The sequence below is a fragment of the Puma concolor genome, chromosome E3, assembly GCF_028749965.1.
Source record: "Puma concolor isolate L17-30 chromosome E3, mPumCon1.1.hap2, whole genome shotgun sequence".
Lineage (NCBI taxonomy): Eukaryota > Metazoa > Chordata > Mammalia > Carnivora > Felidae > Puma > Puma concolor.
Window position 1 is genome coordinate 31,028,128 of NC_141682.1, and position 13,927 is coordinate 31,042,054.

Genomic DNA, 13,927 nt, shown 5'->3' on the forward strand with positions numbered 1-13,927 from the left:
ACAGGCGCGCTTTCAGGGGCCCGACTCTCGATGCTCCCGGAGGTGCTCCCGTGGCCTCTTGCGGAGCCTAGCTGCTCCCCGAGGCCTCCTGGTGCCGGCTAAGTGTTCAGTGTTATTTGTGGGGGGAAGATGGGGAGGAGGGAGGAACATAGAGAGGGAGGAAGGAAGGAAAATAGGAAGGGGGGGGAGGGAAGGCCGGCCTCAGCTCTGCGATGGGGGTGGGGGTGGGGGTGGGGATGGGAGGAGCCAGAGCGGCTCCGCAAGGTCTTTCCTGCCAGGACGGAAGGGCCTGATCTGCAGAGGGGCTGCGAGGCCCCCGCCACTGGCCTGCTGTGGCCCCAGGAGCCTTCTGGGCTTTGGGAACCAGGCCGGGAAGCGCACTGCGAGCGAGGGCGTGAGGGGGTGGAGGGTGGAGAGAGCAGACAGGGAGCAGAGGGAAGTGGAGGGGCAGAGGCGTGCTGCCTAGCAACGGCAGGAGAAGATTTAGGGAAGTGACAGGACCATTTCTCCCCGCGCCTCAAAGGGAGGGTTTTTTTTTTTTTTCCCCCAGAGCTGCCTGCCGCCTACACTGGCGGATCTTGTTGTGGCGGCTCAGAACGCGGGTTAGAAGGGGGGGGGGGGGGAGGCTCCCCGCAAGTCAGGGCCATCGCTGGGGCAGGCTGGCCCGCCACGTGTGCGGCCACCAGGCTCTCAGCAACTCCAAGGGGACCTCTCCTCTGGGCCTGGAAGGAAGGGAAGGAAGCCAGCCTCGCAGGAAACACCACCAGCGATGCAACCTCAGCCTCCTCTCTGGAAGGTGCTGGGGATTCTCCCTTCCCTTTCTTCTGCCCCAGGACCCTGCTGGCAGCCCCCCACCCCCCTCCCGAGCTTCCTCCCCACTGAGAATTCTCAGTTGCTTTGCTTTCTTAATTTGGTTTTCTCCGGCTCAGAATCGAGATCAAAAGAAGAAATTCTTTGCAGCCTTTTAGGAATAATTCCCAGAATCGCCCCCTGGAAATGCATACATAATGACCATAATTATTTGAAAAGGAGTCTTTCTCCGTTTCTTTTCCATCTCTGCGGCAGGCTTGGAGAGGACAGGCGAGAGGGAAGCGGCTAGGGTGTCTTTGTGGTCGCAGGGTTTAACTGCAGGAACCGTGTTCTCGCAGGCGAAGTGTAAGACCCACACGCCACCGGCTTGCGGCACGTGACAGGGCTCTAGATGGTGCAGACAACAAATGCAAAAGGCAGTTCGCTAGCGCTAAACACCCCGACTGGCCTGGTGGGAAGTTACTCCCTTTCTAATTGGTGTTACTTGTCTTGAGTCCATCAAGTCTCAAGCTGGGGCTGGGTCTGTCCTTAACATTCCCGGAAACTTGCTAACCTTCCTTCTGACCCGGGCAAACGGCAATCCCCAGGCTGAGAACAAGCAAGAGCGACTACCTGCAATTTACTAGGGCTGTTTTTCGTTGTGATTATTTAAAAAAAAAATTTTTAAGGTTTATTTATTTTTGAGAGAGAGAGAGCGAGCGAGCTCAAACGGAGCAGGGGCAGAGAGAGAGGGAGACACAGAATCCGAAGCAGGCTCCAGGCTCTGAGCGGTCAGCACAGGTCCCGATGCTGGGCTCGAACCCACAAACCACCAGACCATGACCTGAGCTGAAGTCTGACCCTTAGCAGACTGCGCCACCCAAGGAGCCCCCATTGTGATTATTTTTTTGTGAGCCCGGGGGGCGGTGGGGGAGGGGGACTTTGCACTAAAGGCTGGTTCCTTTTTACAGCAAAGACAAATAATTAGTAACTAATAATCAAAGTGATTGCTGGACCCTGCCGAATGCCAAACGCTTTGGAAAAGTCTCCAGCCTGTCAGCCCCTCGATCCAGGAGGCCAGCTTTCCCCCTGGCAGGCTGTGGGTCAAGTTGAGGGAAGGATCCCGTTCAAGGTCAGCTGGTCGAGTTGGTCAGCAGCTGGCCCCCCAAGGAGGCTCAGATGGGAGTTTCTAATTTGTTTCGGAGCCACTCAGCCTGGCTTGGCACCCACTCGTAGCCCATTCTGTTTCTTGAGATTCGAGAAGTCAGCTCCTCAAGGTCCACTTGGGGACACACGGCCGTAGAGTGTGGGTGGCTGCCATACCTGATTTCCCTCTGGACAACCACCAATCTGTCCTCTTGGATCTGGGGTTTGAGCAGAGCAGACCTACCCGGTGGCTTTAGGGCTGGCATGCCATCTGAGCCTGGCTTCCCCTGGGCATTCCATTCTTCTGGCCACAGCGATGGATGGGCCCCGGGAAGGGCAGAGAGATGCATGGAGACTCTTGCTGGGAATTCTGGGGCTGGCTGGCTCTTTCCCACTGGCCTGGATCCTGAGAAGATGAGACTAGAGCCATTTCTGCCACCACGGGGAGGGAGCCAACAACGAGGGAAGGGGGGCGGTGAGAAATGAAGAGACAGAGAAACCTGATCCTGATGGTATCAGTTCCATCCCTGGATCCGGCGGTGCCTGAAGCCAGCCTCTACCCTTGGCCGCCTTTAGAGCTCCCCACGGAGCCAGGAGCCAGCGAATTCCCCTTTCATGTAATCTAGTAAGGATCAATGCTTCGGTCACTTGCAACCACGAGTCTTAACTGATGCAATGGCTCAGTGCAAATCCCTGGCCGCTGGGAGAGCAAGAACCCAAGGGGTTTGCCATACCCACGTAGGTGAGTGGCATCGTCACCCTACGCAAACATGGGCACGGGAAAAGTTATGAAAGCTCCGAAGTTCAGAGGAAAAAGTAGTAGCCACGGGCTGAGTGTGTTGCACGAAACGGCTTATTTCATCCGGGGAACAGTCCTACACGGCCGTCCGCTTTCGGCACCATTTTACAGATGAGAAGACTGAGGTCCAGGGGGTCTCTGTGAACCTTCAGGGCAGAACCAAGGCTTGCCACTCAGCACCGTGTCGTCCCAGCCGTGTCTCTACAGTAAACAGGGAAATGACTCACTGCTACATACAAGACTCTGGGGATGTGGGACAGGGAAGGGACCAAGGGGCGGGGCTGTCGGGCGGCACAGGGTGATACTTACGGAGCAGGTGGCACGAATGCCTCCATCTGCCCCCAACCCCGGCAGTCACGGGGTACACACAGGCCTGCAGAAAGGGCTCCAGCTCTTTGCACCTCTGGCTGAGGACAGAAAGGCAGAGAGGGCCCCGGGATTCCATCAGCACCCATCAGTACTCATTGGCTGTGGGGCTCCCGACGAGCCCTTCTTCCCTCTTGGGAAATGGAGACCCCGGCTCCTGGCCTTGCTCATGTGACCCAGCAACCCGAGCATCAGATGAGGACAAAGATGGCAAGGATTATTATTTGCAAACATCGAAAGGGGGGCTTCAGGATGGAGGGAATCCCTGACTTCCCGGAGGTGGCCTTGCAGGTGTGGACGGGCGTAAACTGACTCCCTGTACTTCCCCCTCCACACACACCCCCCCCCCACCCCAGAGCTGTGGAGAGACAGGCCCAGCGTGACCTGAAAGGAACCTTTCTGTCCCCAAAGCCAAGAGAGATGAGAACTGTGAAGGAGAGAAGCGAGAGCTCGGCTACAGGCGCTTGGGGGTTTATTTTTACCCTGTTATCTCTATCCTGAAATGTCAAGCGTGGAGCCGCCTCTCCCACCAGCCCCCCAGCCTCCCCAGCCATTCAGGGTGGCAGCGCAGCCTGGAAACAGGCCCCATTCTCCTTCTCTGGTTCCTCCGCCTCTCCAAGAGAGTCACAGCGCTATGGAGACGGGAGGCATGGAAACCCTGAAATAGAGAAGTGGGAAGTGAGACCTTTTATTTGGGTTCTGGAACAAGCTCACTTCCTCCTAGAGGCCCCGGGGCGCAGAGGAGGCCCTTGGAACTGTCGGGTACCTAGTCTAAGGTTTGCATCAAATTGGTTCTTTATGGTGCAAGACTCAGAGATCCCTACTTACACGGGGTTATATAATAAAGATTGTTTAATTGGCTGAGGCCACCAAAAGGCCTAGCAAAAGGTCAGGCTTCGGGTAGGGTTCGAGCCAGGGGTTTTTTGTGCCGTCCCAAAGACTCGGTTCTCTCCCTCTCTCGGCTCCGTGTTCTGTGGTGTTGGCTTCAACCTCGGGCACCACTCTGTGCTCCCCAACAACCTTTAGCACTTCTAGAATCTTCCCCCGTGATCACAAATGGCTGCAGCAGTGGGTCTAGACCTCACATCCTCATACTGGTGGCTCCCAAGGAAGAGAGAGGAAACTTCTTTTTGCCACAAGTTACCAAGAAGTGTCCTCCTGTGTTTCGTTGGCTATGACTGGGTTATATGACCATCCCCAAGCCAATCATTTTGGTATGGGGCAGGAAGGTGAAATACACATTGATCCGATTAAGCCAAACCAGATTCCCAAGAACAGGAAAGCAATGGTTCCCCACAGGAGATTTCAAGCACTTGACCCAAAAGGTGACGGAATGGATCTGCTGAGCAGCAAGCAGGAGGCTGTTCTGCACTTTATTCACTTTGTTTGATCCTTCCCTACTCAGGAAGGCCCCAAGGTTAGATGTGACAGTTCTTTCCTATCCAGAAAGAGGCCAACATCAACATCTCTTTCTGTCTGTACATTTACCTGAGGTTCTGAGTTCTACGAATCCTGGGTCCATCATTCCCAAAATTGCACCAAGGCAACAGACTCTCCCCCAGGTAGATGGGGAGGTACAGGCTGAAGGGTCATCTGTTTACCTGCCAAAGTCTTCCTCCGCATTCAAATTTTTTTTTTTAATGTTTATTTATTTTTGACAGAAAGAGAGACAGAGCATGAGCGGGGGAGGAGCAGAGAGAGGGAGACACAGAATCCGAAGCGGGCTCCAGGCTCCGAGCTGCCTGATGTGGGGCTCGAACTCTCAGACCATGAGATCATGACCTGAACCGAAGTTGGACGCTTAACTGACTGAGCCACCCAGGTGCCCCAGCTTCCTCTGCCTTCAAAATAAAACTCACACTCTACACGCTGGCTTCCTTATCACTCACCGCACATTCAGCCATTCCAGGCTTCTTATCGATCATTCCTTAGACAAGCCAATCAGTCACCTTATTCCTACAGAGCCTTTCCACTTGCTCTTTCTCTTGGATCTAGAATTCCTTTAAATCTTTTCAGAGTTGGCCCCATCTCATCATTCAGGACTCTGCTTGAACATCACACCTTCTTGGAAGCCTTCTCTGACCCACCTGGGGCGTAAAAGCCATCTGAAATTACCGTGTTCCTTGATGGCTTGAGTATCTCTCCCCCTTTGTTAGACTGTAAGCTCCACAGAGCAGGGACTGCGCTGGTCCTACTGATGTGTGTCCCTCGTAATTCCTCCTTCTGTGTCTGCCATAGTGGAGGGACTCAATACATATTTGCTGGGTCAATGAAGGAGAAGTCTTTTCTGAATGACCTTGTAAATGTTTCCAGAGCAGGGCAACTTGTTACATGTGTCCTGGCTTTAACTTGGTGCCTACCAAAACATGGCAGCAGAAGCGATGTGGTCAAAGTCACACCCTAATTAGTAGGGAAAGGGACCTGGGTAGCACCAATGGCTTCTTTCCTAGGCCAATGCATGTGAAAATCTGAGGGCATGAAACTGTAGAGAGGCACCCGGGGCCACCTGTCCATCCAGGTGTCTAAGTATGGTGGCAACACCACCATTCACAAGTAAAAGCGCGGAAACAGTGTGGGGTGGAATTGTTTCCTCCTTTCCCCACTGAGGCAGAGAGAGAAGAATGTCCCCGAAGAAGAAGAATGTCTCGCCTGGTCCACTGCAGACCCCAAAAGTCAAAGTCAGAACCTCAACGTGCTGGTGACTCAGTAGAACCCGCATGTTCTTGATGGACACAAACACTCCTCGAGGCTACCGAGACCTGCTCGTCTGTGACAGTCCTCAGGACAGTCCAGTGAGTGTGGATGGCTCAGCTCAGAGAACAGGAACTCAAAAGCACATCGGCAGACAGACCTCGGTTGTTCCTGTACTCCGCAGACAGCATGCCTTCTGGAGCATCTCAAGTATTCTGCTGTTGATGGTTTTCCACTCACCCAAACAGATCCATCATTCCTCTGTTAGGCCCTCACAAGACACTCTGAGCTTCGTTCTCCGGGACTCCCCAACATTTGTAATAATATCTATACTTAGGTGATAATTTGAGTAAGACTCATCTTCCCCACTGGACTCCAAACTTCTGAAAGGCGGGGATGATCTCATTACCTCACTACTGTGTCCAGTGGTGTAAGTGAACCAACCCCTTGCCCAACTTGTAGAATGAGCCTCGTAAACAGTTTTTGAATGGGAGGGGGGGAAAGCGAATGGAACTCGGGGTCTGCAGGGAAAGCACGTTACAGCCGGCCTGACTCAGCTGGAAGACAGCAAAGAGGCTGGATCTTTCAAAGTGAATCAGACCTCGTCACTGGCTGACCACCCTGTCCTCTCCTTCAAGGCATCTCCCGTGCCTAGAATAGTATCTACCACAGGACAGAGAGTCTGCAGACGGTGGAAGAATAAATCAATGAATGGACACTGTTCTTTCCCTTCCCAAAGAAGCTGGTTACCTTCTTAAGGATAAATTCCTGGAAAGGGAGAATGGGGGGTGGGGTGGGGCAGAGAGCCATAGTATGCAGATGTGCTCAATCAAACCCAACGGTTTAATTTAGGTCATCCCCTTCAGACTCAGCGGTAGCTTTGAGGAGTTTGTCTCCAATTAAGAACATGTGGGTTCTTCTGAGTCACCAGCACGTTGAGGTTCTGACTTTGATTTTTGGGGTCTGCAGTGGACATCTGGGTCCTAATGGGTAGTTTTGCATCTGACATTTAACCAACCAAGGGCTCAAGCTATTTGGTCTTTGTCCCTCCTTCCGAGGTGACAGAGATTCTAAGACCTCATTCTTCAATCGCCAACCCCAAATCAAATACCAAAAGATCTCCCCCCCCCCAACCCACCATGAAAAACCTCCATAAAACCAAATCTCCAAAGATGCCTGGGTGTCAAGCCCACCCCCACCCAGCTAGCAAAAGGTGGCTCACTTTTGAACTACAAACTCCTTTCTAGAACCAGAAGGAAAGGAATAAGGGATTTACGGGTCGCCTCAGAGTTGTAGGTTCTGGCTTGTCCCCAGGATGAGTTCATTATTTATTCTTAGAGACCGGACTCAAATTAAACAAACAGTGCCTATAAATAGAGCAGGATACACTCAGCTCAGTGTCACTGAAAGGTCCTTTTCACAGGGACAGATGCGCTAAATGGATGTTCTCAGGTTACCCCGCTGGTATTACGTGAAAAGGGTTGTCCTTTTTCTTGTTAAGTGTGGTCCAGGAGCGAAGCAGGTGAGTCAGACATTGGGATTTGGCCTGATTCTGTCTCCTTCGTTTCTTTTTTTCTAAACTCTCATTCACGTTATAACCGAGAGGGAACCGGAGAGGAAGGATGTCACTCTATAAACGCCCTGGCTGGACAATTTGGCATTTCCCTCGGGGAATGGGTCCTGGCTCAGGTTGTATTTGACAGAGTGTTCTGGTCTTTTAGATTAGATTGCAAACTCCCTAAGGGAAGGGACCAAATGGTAGACTTTCCTCTTGGTTTCTCCCATGCTGCCAAACACAGAGATGGCTAGGGTTTCCATGGCAGACCTGGAGCTACGAATTAAAAGGACTGTCCTCAGGCATGGGGACCTGTCTGGTAGGGAGCAAGGCAGCCTGTGTTCCAAGCCTGCTATGGCTTTGCTTTGCCTCTCACTGGGTAGTGCGCTTGAGCTGTGCAGTGATCACATCACCGTGACAGACGAGTTGGGGTGGAAAGACCCGGAACAACTGTGAGGAGACATCAAGCAACCGGGCAACCAAGTCAAATCACCGGAGGGACAACAGTGATCACCGAATCGGCACTTGGCCGGCTCATTCCAAGCACTGTTCTAGAACATCGCAACAGCTCACTTAATCTTTCTAAAAACCCCTATGACTTAAGGACCATGATGATCTCTATTTTACAGATGAAGAAAGTGAGGCACCGGTTGAGTATTACCTTGCTCGAGGTCAGACGGCTGGTGAGTCAGGATGGGGAGTCAGGCAGTTGAGCTCAAGAGCAGCCTCCTGGAGTCAAAATTAAGTGCACAGAGTCTGTATCTGTCAGTTTTATCGCCTGGGTCCGGACCACGCCCGGAACTCCCTGTCAGCATGGGATCGAGGTCGGGCCAATGACCCTGAATCTCAGGACTTCTTCTGGGAATGCTAGGCACAAGACACACTGACCTTCCCTGCGGATTGGCAGGGGAGGTGGGCACCTCGCAAGGGCCACAGCCATCTGGCCGCTCCAGGAGGAATGTGGCTGAGAACGAAATCAGCACTGAGAAAAACAGGTCCTGGTGATGGTCTTCGAACCCTGAGTCCAGCTGCACTTAAAGGTGGACCAGCCCTTCAGCCTTGAGCTTTCAGGAGCCAGTATCTCTCCTCTCCTGTTGTAAGCCAGTCAAGGCTGATTTCCTATCATGTGCAGCTGACAGAGTCCCTAACCGAGCCGGCCGGCCCCTAATAAAGCATGATTTGGCCAAACCAACAGCCCAGCCCCACCCACAAGTGAGAGCTCTTTCCTCGCCCTGTTGGAATCTTCCAGAAACACGTACCAGCCTGCTTCGGTGCACTTGCACAATGGCTCCTTTCTCTGTTTACTGAAATCCCAAACACTCTGCTGAGGCCTCCCCCACGGTATCCGTCAGAATCACCTACCGCTTCATTTGGTTACCACAGTATGGAACTTAGGTGCTTACTTAGCCCTTACCCTATTCTGCCTTGAGATAGTTATTTACAAGTCATCATTAACATTCATTGAACGCACGCGCTCAGCTCGGCGAGGGGGTTCAGAGCCAAGACCATCAGCACGTAGCTGAGCTCTTTCCAAGCGTCGGGCACTCCGCTCAGCGCTTGGCACTGAGCATTTATGTGGCTGCATCTCCTAAAAAAACCCTACAGGGCAGCTACGAATGAGATCCCCACTGGACACATAATAGGATGGTACGTTAGGAGGTTCCGGCAAGACTCGGAGATTTGAACAGAAATTGCAAAGCGAGTGGCTAGATGTGGATGTAGGTTTTTCCCAGCAAAGACTTGACGACCAGTTTCAAATACTAATCCCTCATTCACAAACCCCTAAACCACAAAGAAGATGTAAAAGACTCAATAGGTATGAAGAGAGGATTTTACTACCTTTTTTTTTTTTTTACAAATACCATGCTGTCATCCACCTCCTAACACACACACACACACACACACACACACACACACACACGTATGTGAGCAAGGTGGGGGTGTTTAACCTATTTGTGCATCTGAAGCCTGGGGAGAGTGGCTTCTTTGAGATACTACGGAGAGTCTGATGAGCCATCCTGTTGCTGCAGAGATGGAGACACAGGGAACCGTACCTGACTCACTGCTGAGAAGTCCAGAGGGTGAGAGACGTGGCCAGGAAGTTTATGAGCCCAACGCTCATTCTGGCGAAGACTGGACATGTTTTCCTGCGGCCTCACGTGAGCAAGATGCCTAATGGGTCACCTTAGAGAGTGTCTCGCAGGGCGGCCTAGAAGGGCTTTGAGCCCTCATCAGACAGAGGCTGGAGGCGGATCATCAGACTCGGAGGAGTGTTAGTGAGGCCCTGGTGTGAGTTACCCTGTCAATGCTGGGGACTGTCCAGCACCCGCCCATTACCCCGTGTGATACTTGAGCATACCGAGAGGGGGCGACACCATCTTTGGGTTCTAATAGTCAAGTAGGTACTCCACCCACTCACCCACCCTCATTTTGCCTTACATCTTCTCTCTTCCAACCTCTTGTGTGTACATTTTGGGGGAAGTCAGTGTCTATTTCCTTCTTTCTGAAGGCCAGTGGCCCATTATGGTGGGCCTCAGGTGGAGGAAGAGGAGAGGAGGCTTATTTTTAAATAAAGTTTGAAGTGTTGATTAACGTACTGGACACGACACTCTGATTTGGGAAATGAGACTAATCTGTGACCTAGAAATCATAGGACTTTAATTAAAAAATTAGGCATGAAAAGCAAAGTCATGGTGCCTGCCTGAAGTTTTCATGCATGGCCAGGACAAGGATGTGCCCCACTGAAATTTGAAAGAGCTAAGATGCGACAAAAGTAAAGTTGTCTTGATGGCCTCACCTCATGAGCTCTCCTAGATAGAAGGCCAGACGGGGTAAGTGACCTGCTCGGGGTCACAGAGCTAGTAAAAAGGCAGAACTGTGTTCTTAACCACAGTGCTATGCTGTTTCTACACTCCAGGAAATTACTGTCTCTCCTGCCTATTCTTATCTTATTTTTCTCAAATTACCTCCCTTTGCCTCCATGTATCATACATGGCCCTGGACCAGTGTTGACAGAAGCAGGGTATGCTCAGAGGTGGGTAAGGTTATCCAAGGATGATGTCAGTCAAGAACATGCTTCAAAGACCAGCGAATCCCTGAGCACCACATCTGGAGAATTTCCTGTCTCCATCTACCTCAATGCTTTGATGATGACTTAAGACACTATTGGTATATTATTTTTTTTAATTTTTAATGTTTATTTATTTTTGAGAGAGAGAGAGAGAGTGAGCATGAGCGGGGAGGGGCAGAGAGAAAGGGACACACAGAATCTGAAGCAGGCTCCAGGCTGAGCCATCAGCACAGAGCCCGATGTGGGACTCGAACCCATGAACCGTGAGATCATGACCTAAGCCGATATCAGACGCTTAACCGACTGAGCCACCCAGGCGCCCCAAGACGCTATTGGTATTATTAACACAACATTGAACCTTACTAAGTTCCAGGCACCATGCTAAGTACTTTTCACACGTTTTCTGATTAAATCCTAGCAGCCCTGTGGAAAGGATCCTCCTGCGCATTATTCCTGTTTACACAGGAGGCAACTGAGGCTTGGAGCACCTTGCACAGGTTTCATGGCCAGCCAACAGAGGTCTGAGCCTACAGCCTGCATGCCTGGGCATCATAAGGCACTCAGCACATGCCTGGAACCCCCCAGCCACCTTCGCACCAAGCCTGCCAGGAGTTACCTGATTCTATGCCTACTCACTAAAACGGACCCTCTACCAGCATTTCTGTTGGTTTCCAAGAAGTTTATTCGATTGGATCCAATCACACAGGGCTCTTGGGTCTTGATTTTTCTGGAGCAAAACATGGTACTTGCTTGGGGCGTGGGCAGAAGGATACGACCTGTGGTTATAAGGGTAGTGACAGGATATGGGTCTTCTCTACCATTTGAGATGGGAATACATGGGCCCCAGTCTGAAGCAGAAGCCAATATCCAATAGAACTTGGTGACCACAGGGGCGCCTGGGTGGCTCAGTCGGTTAAGCATCTGACTTTGGCTCGGGTCATGATCTCACAGTTCGTGGGTTCGAGCCCCATGTGGGGCTCCATGCTGACAGCTCAGAGCCTGGAGCCTGTTTCAGATTCTGTGTCTCCCTCTCTCTCTGACCCTCCCCTGTTCACGCTCTGTCTCTGTCTCAGAACTAAATAAACATTAAAAAAAAAAAAAAAAAAAAGAACTTGGTGACCACAGTATGGATCTCTCTAGACCTGTGATCTATCCAACTGTGACATCAAGTAAAGCCTGTGCCTAAATTTTTCACCTCCTCCCCCAATGGGGATGTCTCAAAAATCTATCCGTAATTAACAGTATCTCAATGGAAACTAATGTAGTAGTTGCGAATGCAGGCTTGGGAGTCGGAGTGCCTTGGTTCCATTTATTAGCTATGAATCCTCCCCCCAGGCACTTCATTTCTGACCTTTGAGGTTGGTAAAATAGTGATAATAGTATCTTCCTCTTAGTATTTGTGAAAAGCCATCAATCTGTTCACAGATATTCCAATTCCCCTTCCTCTCTAGGTATGTGCTAAAATCAATATTATACTTTTTATGCACTTTGAAGCGAACCACACCCATGTGACTTGCCTGCCAGCGAAATGATGACAGTGATTTCCTGCCACCAGGGGGAAGCTTTGCAAGCTGGTGTGCGGTTTGCTTTTTAACTTCAGGGGTTCCTAGCAGCCTGGGTCCCTGAGTGTCTGTGATGAGCACCACCCCTCCTCCCTGGTTCTAATCATCACTGGATACGTAGCATGAGTGAGAAACACATCTTTGTTGTTTTAAGCCAATGAGGTTTGGGGGTTGTTTCTTACTGCCACCACCTAGCCTATCCTGACTAATACACTGTTGGTGGGAGGGAGGATTCAATTAAAAACAACAAAAAAAAGCAAGCACAACTAAGATACTGCCATGCACCCGCAAGAATGGCTGTAATCAGGAAAACAGACAATGGCAAGTGTTAGCAAAGATGTGGAGAAAGCCGGTGCCTCCTATATTGCTGGCGGGAATGTAAAATAGCGCAGCCACTTTGGAAAACAGCTTGACAGTTTCTTAAAAAGTGAAACATAAGCTCACGTACCACCCGGCACTTCAACAAAGTATCTGCCCCAAAGAAATGGAAGGTATGTCCACGCACAGGCTTGGATGTGTGTGTGTTCCCAGCAGTGTCATTCATGGTAGCTACGAAGCTGGAGCAAACCAGATGGCCATCATCCGGTACCTAGATACACAACACACAGTCTATCCTTACAAGGTCATACTACTCAGTACTAAAAAAGGAACAAAATGCCAATACATGCTACCACATAGACAAACCTCGGCAACATATGGAGTGAAAAGAATCCAGATGTAAGATCATGGATTGAAAGATTCAATTTCTCTGAAGTGTACAGAGAAGACAATTTTGTAAACACAGCAAGCAGTTCCGTGGTCGCCTGGGACTGAGAGGGAGAGTGGGAATTGACTGCAATTAGGTTTGAGGTGGCGTTGGGAAGTGACGGAATGTTCTAGAACCTGATTGTGATAGTGACTGCACAACTCTATACATGTTCTGAAAATCAGTGAGTTGTACACTCACAATGGGCCAATCTAACGGTACATAAATTCTACTCCAATAAAGCTGTTAAAAAAAAATGCACTAAGCGGCAGTATCTGGCACATAGGGAAAGATCAGTAGACGTTTGTTATTATGTATCATTTTAGGAACGGGAGTCTAGGACTGAGACTCTGCAATGAACTGATGAGGAGTAAAGATCTACATCCACTGACGAAGGGAGGTCTGGCAGTTGACCTTTGTGTTTCCACCCCCAAACTTCGTATTTCCTCTACACTGACCACTACCTGCAAAAGGCCCAGGGGATATTTACAGTACCAACTGCTGGAAAGATGGGAGTCCCGTCCTTGACTAGACTCTTAGTCTGTTCAGGCTGCTATAACAGAGTATCACAGTTGGGTGATTTATAAATAATGGAAACTTACTGTTCATAGTTCTGGAGCTTGGAAGTCCAAGGTCAAGGTGCTGATAGATTTAGTGTAAGGTGAGGGCCTACTTCCTGGTTCATATATGGTCATCCTCTCTGTATCCTCCCATGGCAGAAGGGGTGAGAAAGCTCTCTGGGGTCCCTTTTCTAAGGGCACTAATCCCATTCATGAGGGCTCTACCCTCATGACCTAGACTCCTCCCAAAGATCCCGTCTGGGCTACATCACACTGGGGATTCCTTTTCTTTCTTTATTTTAAAAAAAAATCAATTAATTAATTAATTAAAAGACAACACAGAGAGAAATCATGAGTGGTGGAGGGGCCAAAAGAGAGAGGGAGAGAGAAAATCTCAAGCAGGCTTTGTGCTGTCTGCCCAGGGCCCAAGGCGGGGGCTCGATCCCACGAGTCGTGAGATCACGATCTGAGCCGAAATCAACAGTTGGACGCTTAACGGACTGAGCCACTCAGGCACCCTGGGGATTAGTTTTCAAGCTATGAATTTTAAGGGACACAAACATTCAATCTATAGCAATTAGGGACCATGTGGACCCTCTGGTTAGCAGGAAGCACCAGCAGAAAAGCAGTGATGCATTATCTGC

General features: G+C 50.5%; 1 long non-coding RNA gene across 1 annotated transcript; it reads right to left on the reverse strand.

Annotated features, from left to right (window-relative positions):
• Nucleotides 1-879: 879 nt before the first annotated feature.
• On the reverse strand, nt 880-8,498 carry LOC147573105 (uncharacterized). The gene is made up of 3 exons (XR_015245200.1): nt 8,008-8,498; nt 3,044-3,141; nt 880-2,935 (listed from the first exon to the last, which is right to left on the reverse strand). It is a non-coding gene; the product is annotated as an uncharacterized LOC147573105 (long non-coding RNA).
• Nucleotides 8,499-13,927: the final 5,429 nt, after the last annotated feature.